This window comes from Haematobia irritans, chromosome 4 (genome assembly GCF_050003625.1).
Source record: "Haematobia irritans isolate KBUSLIRL chromosome 4, ASM5000362v1, whole genome shotgun sequence".
Taxonomy (NCBI): Eukaryota; Metazoa; Arthropoda; class Insecta; order Diptera; family Muscidae; genus Haematobia; species Haematobia irritans.
In genome coordinates, this window is record NC_134400.1 from 40,524,623 (window position 1) to 40,547,502 (window position 22,880).

A 22,880-nucleotide genomic window follows, 5' to 3' on the forward strand; every position below is an offset into this window, starting at 1 on the left:
GATATCACCATAATTTTTTCTGTGTGTAAAAGGGCTTTTTAGAAAACAGATCGACTTAGCAATGGTGCTTTGCCGAATGAGAATTTTTGAAAACAAAATTTTTTCTTTTTTAAAAATTGCCGATTTTGGGAGGAGAATAACTCATATCGGCCAAAAATGGCCGATAAAAGCTTAAAACGTATCCTTATATGGTCGCCTATAAGAAAAAAGTGAAAAAAGATTGGGAGAAACCTATTAAAAACAAGTAAGGAAAGACTAAAGTCGGACGGGGCCGACTATATTATACCCTGCACCACTTTGTAGATCTAAATATTCGATACCATATCACATCCGTCAAATTTGTTGGGGGCTATATATAAAGATTTGTCCCAAATACATACATTTAAATATCACTCGATCTGTACAGAATTTGATAGACTCTACAAAAACTATAGACTTAAAATTTAAGTCGGCTAATGCACTAGGGTGGAACACAATGTTAGTTAAAAAATATGGGAAACATTTAAATCTGAAGCAATTTTAAGGAAACTTCGCAAAAGTTTATTTACGATTTATCGCTCGATAAATATGTATTAGAAGTTTAGGAAAATTAGAGTCATTTTTACAACTTTTCGACTAAGCAGTGGCGATTTTACAAGGAAAATGTTGGTATTTTGATCATTTTTGTCGAAATCAGATAAACATATATATGGGAGCTATATCTAAATCAGAACCGATTTCAACCAAATTTAGCACGCATAGCTACAATGCTACTTCTACTGCCTGTGTAAAATTTCAACTAAATCGGAGCAAAAAATTGGCTTCTGTGGTCATATGAGTGTAAATCGTTCGAAAGATATATATGGGAGCTATGTCTAAATCTGAACCGATTTCAACCAAATTTGGCACGCATAGCTACAATGCTAATTCTACTCCCTGTGCAAAATTTCAACCAAATTGGGCTAAAACTATGGTTTCTGGGACCGTATTAGTCCATATCGGGCGAAAGATATATATGGGAGCTATATCTAAATCTGAACCGATTTCAATAAAATTTGGCACACTTGACTATAGTACTAATTGTTCTTCTTGTGCAAAATTAGGGTAAAGCAAATTAGGGTAAAACTCTGGCTTCTGGGGCCATATAAGTCCATATCGGGCGAAATATATATATGGGAGCTATATCTAAATCTAAACCGATTTCTTCCAAAATCAATAGGGATCTATTCTGAACCAAAACACATACTTGTGCCAAATTTGAAGTCGATTGGACTAAAACTGCGACCTAGACTTTGATTACAAAAATGTGTTCACGGACAGACGGACATGGCTATATCGACTCAGGAGCCCACCCTGAGCATTTTTGCCAAAGACACCATGTGTCTATCTCGTCTCCTTCTGGGTGTTGCCAACATATTCACTAACTTATAATACCTTGTTCCACAGTGTGGCGCAGGGTATAAAAATGTTACGACAGAAAGAATGTATGTGCTTTTTTCTCCAAAAAAAAACTGGTCAAAATTCGATATTTTTTTGAAATTCTAATTTGTGGACTTTACAACTTTTTATCTAAAACACATGGGTGCACAGTTTTTTCTTCTAGGATTCGTAAAATTTTGTAAGGAATGCAGTTAAGAAGAAAGAAAAATTACGAATCCACTAAAAAACCGAACTTCTTGGTTGCAAATACTGACCCCACTTTGTCAAAATTTTGCAAAAAAAAATAAATTGTAGGGCCCATATCTTGAAAACGGTAAAAGATAATTGCACACGCACGCAAACTTTAGAGCTTAACAAGTTCTACGCAGCAAAGAAAAAGTCATCGAAATCGGTTCAAAATTGCGGAGTTCACAGCTAAAACAAAATTGCATACCCCCGAGGTGACCAACTTTCAACGCCTACAGGTCAGCTCGTGGACCCACTAGGGACCACAGGGACTTAGAAGAAAACACTTCAGCTTTCACACACAGAAAAAAATTATGTTGCTACCTTTATCCGTTCAAAAGTTACAGAATTATTTCCAAAAAAAAAAATCGATTTGGAACCACTGTGCGACGTTCAGATATGGCTTGCAGAGCCTCTTGGAGGAGCAAAATTCATCCGATCCGGATGAAATTTTGGTACATGGTGTTAGTATATGGTCTCTAACAATCATGCAAAAATTGGTCCATGTCGGTCCATAATTATATATAGCCCCATATAAACCGATCCCCCGATTTGGCTTGCGGAGCCTCTAAGAGAAGCAAATTTCATCCGATACGGCTGAAATTTGGTACATGATGTTAGTATATGGTCTCTAACAACCATGCAAAAATTGGTCCATACCGGTTTTAATTATATCCCCCATTTAAACCGATCCCCAGATTTGACCTCCGGAGCTCTTGGAGGACCAAAATTCATCGGATCCGTTTAAAATGTGGTACGTGTTGAAATTGGGTACATTGTGCTAGTATATGGCTGCTAACAACCATGCCAAAATTGGTTCATATCGGTCTATAGTTATATAAATATAGCCGATCCCCACAAAAATAATCTACCAAAATTTTATTACTGTAGAAAATTTTGTCAAAATTTTATTACTACAGAAAATTTTATCAAAATTTTATTACTACAGAAAATTTTATCAAGATTTTATTTCTATAGAAAATTTTGTCAAAATTTTATTTTATTTAATTTTGTCAAAATTGTATTATATATGTCAAAATTTTATTTCTATAGAAAATTTTGTCAAAATTTTATTTCTATAGAAAATTTTGTCAAAATGTCCCGTATGGACTAACTTACAATTGAGAAGACGGTGTTAAGAAGTTTTAAGATACCTTGCCATCGTCAAGTGTTACCGCAACCCAAGTAATTCGATTGTGGATGACAGTCTTTAGTACATGTTTCTATGCAATCCATGGTGGAGGGTACATAAGATTCGGCCTGTTCGGCCAGGCCGTTTATACATGTTTTATATATAGAATTTTCTATAAAAAAAAAAAAAAAAATCTATAGAAAATTATAATATTAATAGATCCAATAAAAAATTAATTAATTCAACTAATTTTTGTGATTAAATGTTGTTGTTATTTGTTTTTCCCTTACACCCTAATATTCTTTACAAATTTTGTAATAATTTCTGTGAGTATTGTGTGTTTTTCTTTCACTCTTCTCGGTTTTTGTTGTTTCTTGTTACTTTTACAAATTCGTATTTTTTAACTCGTTTTCCAGACAAGCCCAACCCAATCTCGTTCTCTATCATAACCAAACAAGAAGCACAACAAGTTGCTTGTCGCAACGCCATGGGTCAGCGTATTTTAAGCCAGCGTTATGTGGGGGTGAGTAAGTGGAAAGTCACATACCCACAACATTCAATATCGCCGGGCTTCACGCATGCGTGGTAGGCAGAAAGTTCATTTCAATGGTGCATTGATGTTATACCATAAATACAATGATCGTTTTTCCACTCTTTGTAATGCAGAGAATTGGGCTTAGAGCATGTATTGGTTATTATTATAATTCAATGCCGGAAGTTAGTCCCAAACAAGATCGATATATTTGCTGTTACAGATGATCAAATTCAAAATTCTATCACAAGTACAGAAAATTCTATGAAAAATTTTCTATAGAAAATTCTATGAAAATTTTTCTATTGAACAATCTATGATATTTTTTAACTAACCAAAATTGAATTTAAAAAATGTGTTTCTATAGAAAATTTTGACAAAATTTCATTTCTGCAGAAAATTTGGTCAAAATCTCATTTTTATAGAAAATTTTCACCAAATTTTATTTCTAAAGAAAATTTTGTCAACATTTTAATTTTATAGAAAATTGTGTCAAAATTTTATTTCTATAAAAAGTTTAGTCAAAATTTTATTTCTATAGACTATTTTGTAAAAATTTCCATTGTATAGGATATTTTGTCAAAATCTTATATCTGTACAAAATTTTGTCCAAATTTTATTTCTATAGAAAATTTGGCAAAATTTTATTTCTACAGAAAATTTTGTAAAAATTTTATTTCTAAAGAAAATTTTGTCAACATTTTATTTCTATAGAAAATTTTGTCAAAATTTGATTTCTATAGAAAATTTTGTCAAAATTTTATTTCTATTGAAAATATTGTCAAAATTTTATTTCTATAGAAAATTTTGTCAAAATATCATTTCTATAAAAAATTTGGTCCAAATGTTATTTCTATAAAAATTTTGTTCCACATTTTCTATAGAAAATTTTGTCAAAATTTTATTTCAATAGAAAATTGTATTTCTATAGAAAATTTTATTTAAAAAATTTTGTCAAAATTTTATTTCGTTATTGTTGTTTTGATCTTATTTCTATAGAAACTTTTGTCAAAACTTTATCTCTATAGAAAATTTTATCAAAATTTCATTTCTATAGAAAATTCTGTCCAAATTTTATTCGCGTAGAAAATTTGGCAAAATTTTATTTTTATAGAAAATTTTGTAAAAATTTTATTTCTATAGAAAATTTTGTCAAAATTTTATATCTATAGAAAATTTTGTCAAAATTTTATATCTTAGAAAATTTTGTTCAAATTTTATTTCTATAGACAATTTGGCAAAATTTTATCTGTATAGAAAATTTAGTAAAAATTTTATTTCTATAGAAAATTTTGTCAAAATTTTATTTCTGTAGAAAATTTTGTCAAAATTTTATTTCTTATAAAATAAATTTATAAAATTATGACAAAATTTTCTATAGAAATAAAATTTTGACAAAATTTTCTATAGAAATAAAATATTTACAAAATTTTCTATAGAAATAAAATGTTTGCAAAATTTTCTATAGAAATAAAATTTTTACAAAATTTTCTATAGAAATAAAATTTTTACAAAATTTTGTATAGAAATAAAATTTTGCCAAATTTTCTACGCGAATAAAATTTGGACAAAATTTTCTATAGAAATGAAATTTTGACAAAATTTTCTATAGAGATAAAGTTTTGACAAAAGTTTCTATAGAAATAAAATTTTGACAAAATTTTCTAAATAAAATTTTCTATAGAAATACAATTTTCTATTGAAATAAAATTTTGACAAAATTTTCTTTAGAAAATTTGGAACAAAATTTTTATAGAAATGATATTTTGACAAAATTTTCTATAGAAATAAAATTTTGACAAAATTTTCTATAGAAATAAAATTTTGACAAAATTTTCTATAGAAATAAAATTATGACAAAATTTTCTATAGAAATAAAATTTTGACAAATGTTTAGAAAAAAAATTTTTACAAAATTTTCTGTAGAAATAAAATTTTCCCAAATTTTCTATAGAAATAAAATTTGGACAAAATTTTCTACAGAATTTTATTTCTATACAAAATTTTCTCAAAATTTCATTTCTATAGTAATGTTGTCAAAATTTGATTTCTATAGAAAATTTTATTTAGAAAATTTTGTCAAAATTTTATTTCTATAGAAAATTTTGTCAAAATTTTATATCTATAGAAAATGTTGTTCAAATTTTATTTCTATAGACAATTTGGCAAAATTTTATTTGAATAGAAAATTTTGTAAAAATTTTATTTCTATAGAAATTTATTTCAATTTTTTTTCTATAGAATATTTTATCAACATTTTATATCTATTGAAATTTTTGTCAAAATTTTATTTCTATACAAAATTTTCTCAAAATTTCATTTCTATAGTAATGTTGTCACAATTTTATTTCTATAGAAAATTTTATTTAGAAAATTTTGTCAAAATTTTATCTATATAAAAATTTTGTTCAAATTTTATTTCTATAGACAATTTGGCAAAAATTTTTTTGTATAGAAAATTTTGTAAAAATTTTGTAACAATTTTATTTCTATAGAAAATTTTGTCAAAATTTTATTTCTGTAGAAAATTTTGTCAACATTTTATTTCTATTGAAATTGTTGTCAAAATTTTATTTCTATAGAAATGTATTTCAAATTTTTTTTTCTAAAAAATATTTTGTCAAAATTTTATTACATTTTGTAAAAATTTTATTTCTATACAAAATTTTCTGTTAAAATTTTTTTTCTGTACAAAATTTTCTCAAAATTTCATTTATATTGAAAATTTTGTCAAAATTTTATTTCTATAGAAAATTTTGTCAACATTTTATTTCTATTGAAATTGTTGTCAAAATTTTATTTCTATAGAAATGTATTTCAAATTTTTTTCTATAGAATATTTTGTCAAAATTTTATTACATTTTGTAAAAATTTTATTTCTATACAAAATTTTCTCAAAATTTCATTTCTATTGAAAATTTTGTCAAAATTTTATTTCTATAGAAAATTTTGTCAAAATTTTATTTCTATTGAAATTGTTGTCAAAATTTTATTTCTATAGAAATTTATTTCAAATTTTTTTCTATAGAATATTTTGTCAAAATTTTATTACATTTTGTAAAAATTTTTTTCTATACAAAATTTTCTCAAAATTTAATTTCTATTGAAAATTTTGTCAAAATTTTATTTCTATAGAAAATTTTGTCAACATTTTATTTCTATTGAAATTGTTGTCAAAATTTTATTTCTATACAAAATTTTCTCAAAATTTCATTTCTATAGAAAATGTTGTCAATATTTTATTTCTATAGAAAATTTTGTCAAAATTTTAAAATAAAAATATTTTCTATAAAAAATTCTTTAAAAAATAAAACAAAAATTCTACTATTTATTAAAATATCTTTAATGTATATTATCGTTTTTATTTTACGAAGTCGCATATTTTATTTTCAGTTTACGATGCCCTATCCATTTTATTTTTTTTTTGTCATTTCCTTTATTTTTGGGGCTGGTAGGGCACTAATATTGCGTGTGGAGTTTAAGTGGAAGCTGAAAATAGCAGAAAGGTGGGGGTGGTTTAGTTCGACTAGTCGCAGGTTATTTTAAGCTCGTTGGGAAATGGCTAAATGTAAAAAATATAGGATTGGTCAAGGTTAACTCCCAGTGGCAGAGAAAATATGTAAGGTATGTTAGTCGGTCTTTGGTAACTAGTTTTGTTTGTTGGGGGAGGAAAATTGCATGATTTCTATCCATATTTGGAGTATTAGACGTTTCCTGGTAAAATAAACAAACGGTTGACGTTATTCATTTAATTCAATAGAAATTGGCAAATTAAATGGCCTAATATGAAGTAGTTAGTCAACAGTTTTTGTTGTTATTTAAGGAAAATTCAAAGATTCGTAGTTGTTATGCTAACATTAAATTGAGGTACCCTACATTTGATAGGGGTATTGTAAGGGTCGTTAACTTTTATTTTTGTAATATTTCCCGACAATGAATGGTAATGGGATTGAGCGCCATAAGTGAATTACCAATATTTTCTTTTTTTATTTTTTTTTAATTTTCTGTTTTTTTTTAATGAATAGAGAAAACAGTTTGTTTCAAATCGTATACTTTCGATTTTAATTTTCAAAATTTTTTCAAATTTTTTAATTTCATTTTAGTTTTAATTTTTCTAACCTTTCCCGCTCTATTTCACTTTATTTGTTATGGTTTCGCCATATTTCCTTTATATCTATAATTTTCTGTGTATTTTTCCTCCCATATATTCAAAACTGCTTATTAGGTTTTTAATCTATTTAACTGCTATTATCTCATAACAATATTCTATTAAAAATAATAGCAAATAATTGAATCGAAAACCTTAATTATTTGTCTCATAACATGTACAATTTTTCCCAAAATCTCATAGTCTGAATGGTTGGCTTTGTTCTTCCATGGCCTTGCTTAACACAATCAAATAGGCAAAAAAGCTTAGCTGGGAAATTGCTATGTGTTTAAACACAACATTGATAAAACTAAAAACAAAAAATAGTTTTTTATATACATGTAAACATCACGGTTGCCACAGTTGGTAGAATTCTACCAAAATTCCTATTTTTACTGTTTGGTAGAGTTGTAGAATATAAAATTGTAACAAAATTTTCTATAAAACTGTAATTTTGACAAAATTTTCTATCGATATAAAATTTTGACAAAAACATTCTATAGAAATAAAATTTTGACAAAATTTTATTTAGAAACAAAATATTGTCAAAATTTTCTATAGAAACAAAATTTTAAAAAAATATTATAGAGAAATAAAATTTTAACAAAATTGTCTATAGAAATAAAATTTTGACAAAATTTTCTATAGAAATAAAATGTTGACAAAATTTTCTATAGAAATAAAATTTTGACAAATTTTCCATAGCAAAAAAATGTTGACAAAATTTTCTATAGAAATAAAAATTTAAAAAAATATTATATAGAAATAAAATATAAAATAAAATTTTAACAAAATTTTCTATAGAATACAATTAAAAAAAAAATATTATATAGAAATACAATTTTGACAAAAACTTTCTATAGAAATAAAATTTTGACAAAATTTTATTTAGAAACAAAATATTGACAAAATTTTCTATAGAAATAAAATTTTGACAAAATTTTCTATAGAAATAAAATTTTAACAAAATTTTCTATAGAAATAAAATTTTGACAAAATGTTCTACAGATATAAAATTTTGACAAAATTTTCTATAGAAATAAAATTTTGAAAAAAATATATAAATAAAATTTTGACAAAACTTTCTATAGAAATAAAATTTTGACAAAATGTTTCTATAGAAAGAAAAATGTTGAAATTCTACCAAAATGCCTATTTTTACTGTTTGGTAGAGTTGTAGAATATAAAATTGTAACAAAATTTTCTATAAAAATATAATTTTGACAAAATTTTCTATCGATATAAAATTTTGACAAAAACTTTCTATAGAAATAAAATTTTGACAAAATTTTATTTAGAAATAAAATTTTAAAAAAATATTATAGAGAAATAAAATTTTAAAAAAATATTATAGAGAAATAAAATTTTAACAAAATTTTCAATAGAAATAAAATTTTGACAAAATTTTCTATAGAAATAAAATTTTGACAAAATTTTCTATAGAAACAAAATTTTGACAAAATTTTCTATAGAAATAAAATTTTGACAAAAGAGGAAAAGAGATATGTTTGTTTCGAATTTATTTCGGCATAAGCCGGCTATCAATGTAAAACCTTTTTTCGGAGGGTTCAAGTGTGGTTTTTGTTGGGTTTAATAAACTGCCTGAATTTATTCTGATAATTGGTTGATAGTTTTGCTGCAAGTAGAGGATGCTGATGAGGAATGTGGTAATTCCGAAACGTGCGTCCATCCAACCATCTTGCAGTCTATAGGGCTTTGCCCAAATAAATTTGACAAACATTCTTTTCCTCTGTTGGTTAAGCTACTCTTGTAGTTTAGTCAATGTATGGTTTTAAGCTGAAATAAAAAACAACAACAATGCTTAAAGAACAAAACCAACAATAACAAAACAAAACAAATGGAAAATTTTCTATAGAAATAAAATTTTGACAAATTTTTCGTAGCAAAAAAATGTGTACAAAATTTTCTATAGAAATAAAATTTTAAAAAAATATTATATAGAAATAAAATATAAAAAAAAATTTTAACAAAATTTTCTATAGAATACAATTTAAAAAAAAAAAAATTATAGAAATAAAATTTTGACAAAAACTTTCTATAGAAATAAAATTTTGACAAAATTTTATTTAGAAACAAAATATTGACAAAATTTTCTATAGAAATAAAATTTTAAAAAAATATTATATAGAAATAAAATTTTAACAAAATTTTCTATAGAAATAAAATTTTGACAAAATGTTCTACAGATATAAAATTTTGACAAAATTTTCTATAGAAATAAAATTTTGAAAAAAATATATATAAATAAAATTTTGACAAAACTTTCTTTAGAAATAAAATTTTGACAAAATGTTTCTATAGAAAGAAAAATGTTGTCTACAGAAATACAATTTAAAAAAAAAAAAAATTCCATAGCAAATAAAATGTTGACAAAATTTTCTATAGAAATAAAGTTTTGACAAAATTTTCTATAGAAATAAAATTTGGAGAAACTTTTCTACAGAAATAAAATTTTACAAAAATATTATATAGAAATAAAATTTTAACAAAATTTTTTATAGACAAAATTTTATAGAAATAAAATTTTGACAAATTTTCCATAGCAAATAAATGTTGACAAAATTTTCTATAGAAATAAATTTTTGACAAAATATTTTATAGATATACAATTTTGACAAAATTTTCTATAGAAATAAAATTTTGACAAAATTTTATAGAAATAAAATTTGGACAAAATTTTATAGAAATAAAATTTTGACAAATTTTCCATAGCAAATAAATGTTGACAAACTTTTCTATAGAAATAAATTTTTGACAAAATGTTTTATAGATATACAATTTTGACAAAATTTTCTATAGAAAGAAAAATGTTGACAAAATTGTCTACAGAAATACAATTAAAAAAAAAAAATTCCATAGCAAATAAAATGTTGACAAAATTTTCTATAGAAATAAAGTTTTGACAAAATTTTCTATAGAAATAAAATTTGGAGAAACTTTTCTACAGAAATAAAATTTTGACAAAATTTTATAGAAATAAAATTTGGACAAAATTTTATAGAAATAAAATTTTGATAAATTTTCCATAGCAAATAAATGTTGACAAACTTTTCTATAGAAATAAATTTTTGACAAAATGTTTTATAGATATACAATTTTGACAAAATTTTCTATAGAAATAAAATTTTGACTAAATTTTCTATAGAAATAAAATTTTTAAAAAATTTTCCATAGCAAATAAATTTTTAAAAAAATTTTCCATAGCAAATAAAATTTTGACTAAATTTTCTATAGAAATAAAATTTGGAGAAAATTTTCTACAGAAATAAAATTTGACAAATTTTTCTATAGAAATAAAATTTGGAGAAAATTTTCTACAGAAATAAAATTTGACAAATTTTTCTATAGAAATGAAATTTTGACAAAATTTGCTATAGAAATAAAATTTTGACAAAATTTTCTATAGAAAAAAATTTTAACAAAATGTTTCTATAGAAATAAAATTTTGACAAAATTTTCTATAGAAATAAAAATTTGACAAAATTTTCGATAGAAGATTCATTTGTTTGTTGGTAAAATTTTCTCCAAATTTTAATAGATTATTTTTGGCTCGAGTGGCAACCGTGGTAGGCATCCCTCCTTGCCCTTTCGTACACCAAACGAGCTTTTCCTCTTATGAGAAAAAAATCAAAGTTATTTTGTTGTGTGAATTTTACCCATTTTACATAATTCTCAAATGAAACCAGCTAACAACATTGGGCATTGCCTCCATATATGCCTACCACACATTGTGTGTTTGGAATGCATGCCAAGCTCTATAGAGGGAAAATCAGAGTTTTTTGAACTCGTTTTCAAAGTGGTGGCCACCACCAACCACCTCCATTAAATTAGTCTAAAGACTAAAGACGCAATTTTTACTCTAAACAAAAAAAGACAATAGGCTATGCTTGCCTTTAAGATAAGTGGGTCTACCCGGAGAATGTTTAGAAGGAATAAAAATTCAGAATAACCATTTTTATAACCATCATCATCGTCATCATCTCTATAACATATTGGCCACAGTAAAACAAAATCATAACAATAGAAACAAAAGATACTAAGGGCTTAGATACAAAAAGATCCTATGATAAAAGCCAAGATTTTTTTTCCACCGCATAAAAAAGGAAACAAGCTGTAAATATGTGAAGAGAATAAAATACGGGGGAAGGGTTTAGCAAAACCTTCTAACATCAATCAATATTAACGGAAACTCAAAGCAAAACGTTAGACAATATTGTATATTTTCTACTTTTCCCTATGAGTCAATGAAATATTTTATGGTGTAAAACAAGATTTTGACCAAACACAAAAATATTTAAAAGTTAAACTATGGTGTCGAATTTTGACAAAATTTTCTATAGAAATAGAATTTTGACCAAATTTTTCTATAGAAATAAAATTGTGACAAAATTTTCTATAGAAATAAAATTTTGACAAAATTTTCTATAGAAATAAAATTTTGACAAAATTTTCTATAGAAATAAAATTTTGACAAAATTATCTATAGAAATAAAATTTTGACAAAACTTTCTATAGAAATAAAATTTTGACAAAATTTTCTATAGAAATAAAATTTTGACAAAATTTTCTATGGAAATAAAATTATGACAAAATTTTCTATAGAAATAGAATTTTGACAAAATTTTCATAGAAATAACATTTGGCAAAATTTTCAATTGAAATAAATATTTGACAAAATTTTCTGTAGAAATAAATATTTTGCACATATTGCTATAGAAATAAAATTTTGACAAAATTTTCATAGAAATAACATTTTGACAAAATTTTCTATATTCAATTTCTTTAAAAATTTTAATTTCATATATAAAATATTTATAATTCGACACATTTACAATTCAAAGAACAGTTTTGCACCCATATCTAAAATAAAATAATAAAAAAAAATTCTTTCGATGAAAAAAACATTGTTGTCATGTTAACCATAAAATTTTGAGATTTTTTTTTTTAATTTGGTAGATTTTTAGTAAAATTTTCTTTAAATTTTGTTAGATTTTTTTTTTTGGTACAAGTGGCATCCGTACTTCCACACCCAAACCAAGTTTATTTGTGTAAAGTTTAAAAACTTTTTTTATAAGAACAATTGACTCTCATTTGTGAAAATTTAACTAAAATTAATTAATATTCATGAAGTAAAATTAATAGAAATCAGCTTTTCTGGATTTTTTTTTTTTTTGATTTTTGAAGGCAGGATTTTTTACAGCTAATCCCCAAAAGAATTTGAATATAAATTGGCAAACATTCAACAAAAAAAAATACTCAACATTCTTTCGTTGATCTTGGTCTAAAATGCGATAGCCCCTATTGTAACTTATCCACTAAACGATATATTTAATGACACCGACACACACAGAAAAACAAGTTGACTTGGATCAACAAATTTTGACCTTCCCTAAATGATTTTTGTATTGATTTCGAGACAAAGATGCGGCTGCTTTCTAATAAAGAATTTTTAGGAAGATATCTATGTTAAAATTTAGGATAACGATTTTATTTATCGAATTTTCTATGTGTCTTCACGAACAAATAAATGTTTAGTTAAAAACTCAAGTTATATATATAAATATTTGGAGGCAAAAATATTTTCTTAATTTCAGAAAAAATAAAGCAAAGATGCAAAATAACTATTAGCCTATATTTTAAGCTTTTGTATCTTAAATCCAACGATTCGATGTCTCAGTTAATTAACTGCTTGCTCTTTAAATCTAAAATTTAAATAAGGAAACTTGGCCTTACTTTAAAGACATGCGAAATTAGATCCCATACAAATTTTAAAGATTCGTGTCCTAAATTTAATGAACAAAGTTTAAACAACGATTTTGAAAATTTTTTTATAAAAAAATGTCCTTAATATTGTGTAAATTTTTTAATTTAGGCTCTAACCAAATCGATGAACTTGATATGGATCAATTTTTGTGTGATTGGGGATCTATTTATCTGCATGGTTGTTGGACGCCATATACTAACATCACGTACCAAATTTCAACCTAATCGGATGAATTTTGCTCTTCCGGAGGTCAAATCTGGGGATCGGCCTATATATAATTATGGACCGATTTCGACCAATTTTTGCAATTTTTTTCCAAGAGGCTCCGGAGGTCAAATCTGGTGATCGGTTTATATGGGGGCAATATATAATTATGGACCATATACTAACTCTATGTACCAAATTTCAGCCGGATCGGATGAAATTTGCTTCTCTTAGAGCAATCGCAAGCCAAATTTGGGGGTCCGTTTATATGGGGGCTATATGTAATTATGGACCGATGTAGACCAATTTTTGCATGGTTATTAGAGACCATATACTAACACAATGTACAAAATGTCAGCCGATTCGGATGAAATTTGCTTCTCTTAGAGCAATCACAAGCCAAATTTGGGTGTCCGTTTATATGGGGGCCATAAGCGTAGGAAGGCCTCTGGGGAGGGGGCTTAGACCCCCCCCCAGAAAAATTTTAGCCCCCCCCCCAGAATTTGAAAACCTATTTACGATTTTACATTTTTATAAAAATTAAACAAGTATATACTCATACAACGCACAAAGTTCCACTAAAGACTTTCATGCACAATCGAATTATTTGGGTTGTGGTAGAAGTCTGATATTTATGAAATAAAGCTGTGGTTGAACTTATGATTTAGTTGAATAAAAAATAGTAATTGATGTTTAAACTATTCTTTCATAAATTAATATCTTAATAATGCTGCAAAAAAGCGTCGCCAAAAAAGAAGTGAAAATGTTCTTTTTGGGTCTGGAAGTGGTACAAAATTGGCGGAGAAGCGATGAATGTAATATGAACTTGTCATAGAACGAATCTCCACCGTTTCAACAGCCGTTGCAATGAATTTTCATCACTTCTTAAGGTGTGAACCGAATTCAGTGTTTTGAATGTGAATTAAAAATTGTGTAATATTTTCCCAAGTAAATAATTTTTATACTTTTTTATGATGTTTAATGCATTCTAACGCTTGTTTGAAAATTTGAATAATTTGTACCATTTTATTTATTCTTACTCTTTTTTTAAACTATTTGAAAAAAGGAAACAAAAAATTACGCATTAAAATATAAAAAAAAATAAAGTAAAAAAACTTCCTGTGTAGTTAAAATAGTTAACTTCTTTGTGAGGACATTTTTGGAAGTGCTTTTAAAGCTGTGCCTTTAGAACAACTCCCAATTTTTTGCTGCGAAAAGTGTGGAACTACCCTACGGGAAATGGATCAACCACAGAACTGGTACAGGACTAGTCCGTGGTGTGTATGGACCAGTCCCATTTCTGGTCAAAACGTATGGAAGGGACCGTCCACTTTAACATGGGTTTGTCATTGACGGAGTAAACTTACATTTTAGGACGCGTCATGGACTCATCCCAAAGGAGACGTCCTGGGACAATTTAGCAGGAGCAACCCATAAACAGGTCCTCAGGAACCAGCCTCGGACAAACTCTTAGAAATCTCTTTCAATTTGGGCTCCTAATCGAACCCGAAATGAAAAAATAAACTTTTGAAATATGTCGAACAAAAGGTTATTCTGATAATTTTATTTCACTAAATGTGAAAATTGCAACTAACTGGAGCAAAGGTACCAGTTCTGTGATAGGTCCGTCAGTGGAAATTTGCACCAATTTCCCGTAGGGTACTTTTAGTTGCTTTATTATAAATTGATTGCCGAGTTATTTTGATGTCTATTTTTTTATTCAATTTTATGAAATAAAACATTAGATGAACCTATAAGTTCAGTCTATAAAGTTTTAGCTAGGGGGGCTATAGCCCCCCCTATGAAAATTGTCTAGCTACGCTAATGATGGGGGCTATTCGTAAAAGTGGGCCGATATGGCCCATTTGCAATACCATCCGACCTACATCAATAACAACTACTTGTGCCAAGTTTCAAGTCGATAGCTTGTTTCGTTCGGAAGTTAGCGTGATTTCAACAGACAGACGGACATGCTCAGATCGACTCAGAATTTCACCACGACCCAGAATATATATACTTTATGGGGTCTTAGAGCAATATGTCGATGTGTTACAAACGGAATGACAAAGTTAATATACCCCCATCCTACACGCACAGAATAACCATGTTTGGACATGGTTGCCGCATCCATTTAATGCTTATCTAGAGCATGTAATTGCCACGAAAACCATGTATTTTGTCTTTGTAAAAATAGTTTTCGAGCGGAGAAAAATGTATGGTGGCAATAAGCATTTGAATGGTTCTCAAATACCGCAAACATGTTCTATCATATAAATGATAGAATTTGAGACCATTAAATGGTCGGGAAAATCATGTACCTGACCATTCAATTGTTTTTACTTTTTTACAGGGAAAAACGTATTTTTATAGGTTAAGTATAGACATGTCTAGAACCATTACATGGCCATAAAGACCATTTACATTTTTTTCGTGGCCATTTAATTTTTTAACTTGTTTGCAGCGAAAATAATTTTATAAAAACATTGAGCAGGTACACACGATTTTCATTTTGCGCGTCAGTCGTGTGTTGATTGTTTCTTGGAATGGACGGAGAATACGGATTTACTGTGTTTTGTGTTAATTTATTTATTCAGAAGTGGCACGTGGTTTTATGTGAACACAAAAAAGGAAAGTGTAATTGAAAAAATGTACCTGTTTTTTGTTCTGCATTTTGCTATATGGTATCATTTATTTTTATTTGCAGTTACATGATGTCTGCGTTTGTACATTTGATGGGCTCGATGTAAATATGGAATAATTACTTACTGTTGAAATTGAAATAAAATAGAGTGTGTAAAAATATATGATACAAATAAACAATGAATTAGTTTATAAATAAATAAAAACAAACAAATAAAATTAATTTAGTGTTTTCTTTTCTCAAGTGGCGTCCTTTTTTCGACGATGAAAAAAAAATTTTTCGTAAAGATCAAAACATTTTAGGTTGTGACCATGTTCTTTTAACTAGGAGAAAAACATTTTTAATGAATACCATAACATTTTAAATCGTGACCATTGTCTTTTCATTCAAACAAAATTCTTTTTATCATCATAATAACATTTTAGATGAGGACAATTACATTTTTCTTAGAACCATGTTCACTGAGCCAACATGGTTGCAGGTTAAAATGTTACATGGTCGCCGCAAAAATAGCTCCTATCATATTATTTTGCTCTTCGAATATGATTGTGACAATCATGTTTCTTCTCTGCGTGTATGGTGGAGGGTATAAAAATCATCTTGAAGTTGTTGATAAAATGTTTGTAGTTAGTATAAAAAATATTTTTTTTTTTTCGAAAGAAATATTTTATATTGAATTTATAGAAAATTTTGTCAAAATTGTATATCTATAGAAAATTAAGGTCAAAAATGTTTATCTAATGAAAAATTTAAAAAATTTTTTTTTTCTATAGGAAATTTTGTCAATATTTTATTTCTTTAGAAAATTTTGATCAACATTTTATTTCTATAGAAAATGTAAGTACCTCTTAATTGGAGAGGAATATTTTGCAAAATCTACCAAACCTAAACAAACGTACCAATCTGTAAAAAACTGTAAAAAAATCTACCAATTTTGGTAGAATACTAGCAACTGTGGTAACCGTGTTTGTAAGCCAATATTACAGCGGTGTCATGCCTTACGAAATTTCGCCCACAAAAATAGCCTTGTATTTCTTAAAATAATACCGTCATTGTGATTGAAGTTATTCTTTGAAATTTTTTGTTTTTAATCCAAGGTAATGGACATTATTTTCAGTGTATTTTCCATACCTATACTATTGTCTTTTGATTAATAATCGCATATTATTAAAAACTTTATTTGAACATCTTTAGTTGACTTACCTGAATATCTGAAAACCGTATGTTAATTTCGTTGCTCAGCAAAAACAGACATTAAAAAAAAGAGAGGGTTTTGTTGATGTGTTTCCGTTGTTTTTTTTTGTTTTTTTTTTTTTTGCTTTCACGTTCTGGTATTGGTATAACTCTTACATTACATTGCAATGTTGTAGGTGTAGTACACAATTGAGAATATGAAAATGCTGAAAAAAACAGCAATAATACCTGTTGCCTTTGTTGACAAAACACACAATCACAAAAGTCTCCAAAATGCTCTTGATGCTCTGAGGTTAAGCTTTTGTTTTGGAGAATTGAGAAGAGTGCCAATACCCTCTTACTCTCTACTTTGAGACTACGTGAATAGCAATGCTCAAACAAATAGTGAGAACCTGGTTTAAGACGAGATTACAAAAGGTGTGTGTATGGGGGAATTTATTGACTCTTTGGCTCTTTTTCGGATTGATTATAAAAAGAACTATTTTTTTTCTTTGTATCGTTTCACAATTCAGCCGCACTAAATTCTTAGGTGGGATCTCCCCACTCTCTGCTTATACTTCATCCATTGTGAGCCAAAGTTAAGCAAGTTTAAACCAAGTTTTATTGAGGGTTATCTTGTTGTACACTACTCTATGACTGAGTATGAACAGAAATATACATCGTCATATACATATGAATTTAAGTAGCGGCTGTTTCTTAATGTAGACTTAATAATTTTATATTATTTTAATCAAACAAGGGTTTGCTTGCAATGATAATAAATAGGGAATTACAATGATTTATTTTTATTTCCCGTTTTGGCTTGTATTTTTATAGTTAAAATATGAAAAATATCCGTTTGCTTTTGATGACACTATGGGTTAATACATTCCACTTTGTTTTTACTTCACTTTAAACTTTTTATTATTTCATTTGTATATTTAACGTTGTTTTCTTTAGCCACGCTCAGAAGATATTTTATAAATAAATGGCTTCATACAAAACAAAAAAAAAACACAACACACATACATATATCCACACTCACTTATTGGTATTTAATTATTTTTCCATTTGTATTAAATATTTATTTTTATTGATTTGCCTTTATGCCGCTTATTCTATTCTTTTTGCATTTTACACCTTTTTCTTGCTTCATTCATTGATTTCCTCCCCCCGCCAAACGAGAACACCGAAACAAGTAACCATAGGCCGGTCAGCCATAAGCAAGTAACCGAGAGTAATAAGTTAACGTTTTGGCATAATCAACAACACCAACTACAGCAAAACAAACAACGAAACGACGTCAATGTTAACGGCATTAAAACGGTACTCGTTTGTCATTCGGTTAATAATTTTCCGTTTACCACGACGCTACACGACTAAACGCTTCTCTCTTAAACACAACACTAAACTAAAACCTTAGAAGCATGAGCCATATGAGTGACTAAATAGCTCCAAGTTTTCCAAAGTTTATTTGGAGCATAACAAACAAAGCCTCACCTAAATGGCTCTGTATATAAGTGTGTGTGTGTACATTGGTGTAAATAAATTTGGAGAGTAAAATGCAATGCAAGCTTAATTAATAAGCTTTTGATTGAATATTTATATATGAAAGTTTTGTTTTTTGTTTACAACAACAACAAAAGCTTACATCAGGATAAAGTTAACTTAATTAGAAAACTGAAATAAAACATTTATGAGAGTGGGCCAATAAGAAGAAATATAAAAAAGAATAGCTGAAGTCCTTCAACAAAAATAGACTTCTTGTAATAATGTCCCTTACGGACCGATGGAGATACCCTAAAAAATTTTTCTACAAAAAAAAAACAAAATTTTGATAAAATTTTCTATAAAAATAAAATTTTGACAAAGATTTTCTATAGAAATAAAATTTTGACAAAAATTTTCTATAGAAATAAAATATTGACAAAATTTTCTATAGAAATAAAATCTTGACAAAATTTTCTATAGAAGTAACATTTTGCAAAAATTTTCTATAGAAATAAAATTTTGACAAAATTTTCTATAGAAATAAAATTTTGACAAAATTATCTATAGAAATAAAATATTGATAAAATTTTCTATAGAAATAAAATATTGACAAAATTTTCTATAGAAGTAAAATTTTGTAAAATTTTATTTAGAAATAAAATTTTGAGAAAATTTTCTATAGAAATAAAATTTTGAAAAAATTTTCTATAGAAATAAAATTTTTACAAAAATTTTCTCTAGAGATAACATTTTGACAACAATTTTCTATAGAAATAAAATTTTGAGAAAATTTTCTATAGAAATAAAATTTTGCAAAAATTTTCTATAGAAATAAAATTTTACAAAAATTTTCTATAGAAATAAAATTTTGACAAAAATTTTCTATAAAAATAAAATTTTGACAAAATTATCTAAAGTTATAAAAAGTTGACAAAATTTTCTATAGAAATAAAATTTTTACAATTATCTATAGTTATAAAATTTTGACAAAATTACCTATAGAAATAAAATATTGACAAAATTTTCAATAGAAATAAAATTTAGACAAAATTTTCTATAGAAATAAAATTTTGACAAAATTTCCTATAGAAATAAAATTTTGACAAAATTTCCTATAGAAATAAAATTTTGCAAAAAATTTTCTATAAAAATAAAATTTTGCAAAAAATTTTCTATAAAAATAAAATTTTGACAAAATTTTGTATAGAAATAAAATTTTGACAAAATTTTCAATAGAAATGAAGTTTTGAGAAAATTTTGTATAGAAATAAAATTTTGACAAAATTTCCTAATTTTGTCAAAATTTTCTATAGAAATGAAATCTTGACAAAATTTTCTATAGAAATGAAATCTTGACAAAATTTTCTATAGAAATAAAATTTTCACAAAATTTTCTAAGAAATAAAATTTTGACAAAAATCTTCTATAGAAATAAAATTTTGGAAAATATTTTCTATAAAAATAAAATTTTGACAAAAATTTTCTATAGAAATAAAACTTTGACAAATTTTCACAAAATTTTCAAAAGAAATAAAATTTTGACAAAATTTTCTATAGAAATAAAATATTGCCAAAATTTTCTATAGAAATAAAATTTTGACAAAATTTCCTATAGAAAAAATTTTCACAAAATTGTCTATAGAAATAAAATTTTGACAAAATTTCCTATAGAAATAAAATTTTGACAAAATTTCCTATAGAAATAAAATTTTGACAAAATTTCCTATAGAAATAAAATGTGAAAAAAATTTCCTATAGAAATAAAATATTGACAAAATTTCCTATAGAAATAAATTTTCACAAAATTTTCTATAAAAATAAAATTTTGACAAAAATCTTCTATAGAAATAAAATTTTGCAAAATACTTTCTATAAAATAAAAATTTTGACAAAATTTCCTATAGAAATAAAATTTTGACAAAAATTTTCTATAGAAATGAAATCTTGACAAAATTTTCTATAGAAGTAAAATTTTGCAAAAATTTTCTAAGAAATAAAATTTTCAATAGAAATAAAATTTTGATAAAATTTTCTATAGAAATAATATATTGCCAACATTTTCTATAAAAATAAAATTTTGAGAAAAATTTTCTATAGAAATAAAATTTTGACAAAATTTTCTATAGAAATAAAATTTTGACAAAATTTTCTATACAAATAAAATTTTGACAAAATTTCCTATAGAAATAAAATTTTGACAAAATTTCCTATAGAAACAAATTTTCACAAAATTTTCTATAGAAATAAAATTTTGACAAAATTTTCTATAGAAATAAAATTTTGACAAAATTTTCTATAGAAATAAAATTTTGACAAAAATTTTCTATAGAAATAAAATTTTGACAAAATTTCCTATAGAAATAAAATTTTGACAAAATTTCCTATAGAAATAAATTTTTCAATAGAAATAAAATTGTGATAAAATTTTCTATAGAAATAATATATTGCCAAAATTTTCTATAGAAATAAAATTGTGATAAAATTTTCTATAGAAATAATATATTGCCAAAATTTTCTATAGAAATAAAATTTTGACAAAATTTTCTATAGAAATAAAATTTTGACAAAATTTTCTATAGAAATAAAATTTTGACAAAAATTTTCTATAGAAATAAAATTTGAACAAAATTTCCTATAGAAATAAAATTTTGACAAAATTTCCTATAGAAATAAATTTTCACAAAATTTTCTATAAAAATAAAATTTTGACAAAAATCTTCTATAGAAATAAAATTTTGGAAAATATTTTCTATAAAAATAAAATTTGGACAAAAATTTTCTATAGAAATAAAACTTTGACAAATTTTCACAAAATTTTCAAAAGAAATAAAATTTTGACAAAATTTTCTATAGAAATAAAATATTGCCAAAATTTTCTATAGAAATAAAATTTTGACAAAATTTCCTATAGAAAAAATTTTCACAAAATTTTCTATAGAAATAAAATTTTGACAAAAATTTTCATTAGAAATAAAATTTTGACAAAATTTTCTATAGAAATAAAATTTTACAAAAATTTTCTATAGAAATAAAATTTTTACAAAATTATCTATAGTTATACAATTTTGACAAAATTATCTTTAGGAATAAAATCTTGCAACATTTTCTATAGAAGTACAATTTTGCAAAAATTTTCTATAGAAATAAAATTTTGCAAAAATTTTCTATAGAAACAAAATTTTGACAAAATTTCCTATAGAAATAAAATTTTGACAAAATTTCCTATAGAAATAAAATTTTGACAACATTTCCTATAGAAATAAAATTTTGACAAAAATTTTCTATAGAAATAAAATTTTACAAAAATTTTCTATAGAAATAAAATTTTTACAAAATTATCTATAGTTATACAATTTTGACAAAATTATCTTTAGGAATAAAATCTTGCAACATTTTCTATAGAAGTACAATTTTGCAAAAATTTTCTATAGAAATAAAATTTTGCAAAAATTTTCTATAGAAACAAAATTTTGACAAAATTTCCTATAGAAATAAAATTTTGACAAAATTTCCTATAGAAATAAAATTTTGACAACATTTCCTATAGAAATAAAATTTTGACAAAAATTTTCTATAGAAATAAAATTTTACAAAAATTTTCTATAGAAATAAAATTTTTACAAAATTATCTATAGTTATACAATTTTGACAAAATTATCTTTAGGAATAAAATTTTGACAAAAGTTCGAAATCGTTGGTCCAAAATCAGTTTTTCTTGCAAGTACTTTTTTAAGCCTTTTTTCTCCCTCATATTGCCATTTTTTACCAAGAAATAAAACAAATTATATTTTTTATGTTTTTGTTTTGCGCGGTTCTTGTGTTTTTTTTTATATTTTATCTTTATTGGTGATATATTTTTTTGCTTTCACATTATTTTTTTTTTAATTACATGAGTTGCTTTTGTTTTATCAACTAAAATACAAAAATAGTAAGGTTTATTGGTTGTTTGTTTAGTTCTTGTTATTGGTTTTTTTTATTACAATTTCTTGTAATATTGTTTGTGTCAAATAGTACGACTAACAAATAATGTTGAAAATTAGTTACAATAAAATATTAATTATATGTAGATATAAGCCAATATTTCTATTTATATATGTAGTATTTTGCTTTAATTCAAATGGTCTCATTAGT

General features: G+C 25.1%; 1 protein-coding gene across 3 annotated transcripts in view; it reads right to left on the bottom strand.

The window, feature by feature from the left end:
• LOC142236487 (uncharacterized) overlaps positions 1-18,673 on the bottom strand; it is a 96,426-nt gene extending 77,753 nt beyond the window's left edge. The window contains exons 1-2 of one of the 3 annotated variants that reach the window (XM_075307705.1): positions 18,399-18,673; positions 17,289-17,485 (exon numbers count right to left, since the gene is read on the bottom strand). The gene's annotated coding sequence lies outside the window, so the exon portion shown is untranslated. Of the gene's footprint in view, positions 1-17,288; positions 17,486-18,303 lie in introns of all 3 variants that reach the window. The other 2 variants (XM_075307704.1, XM_075307706.1) reach the window with 2 other exon arrangements.
• Positions 18,674-22,880: the final 4,207 nt, after the last annotated feature.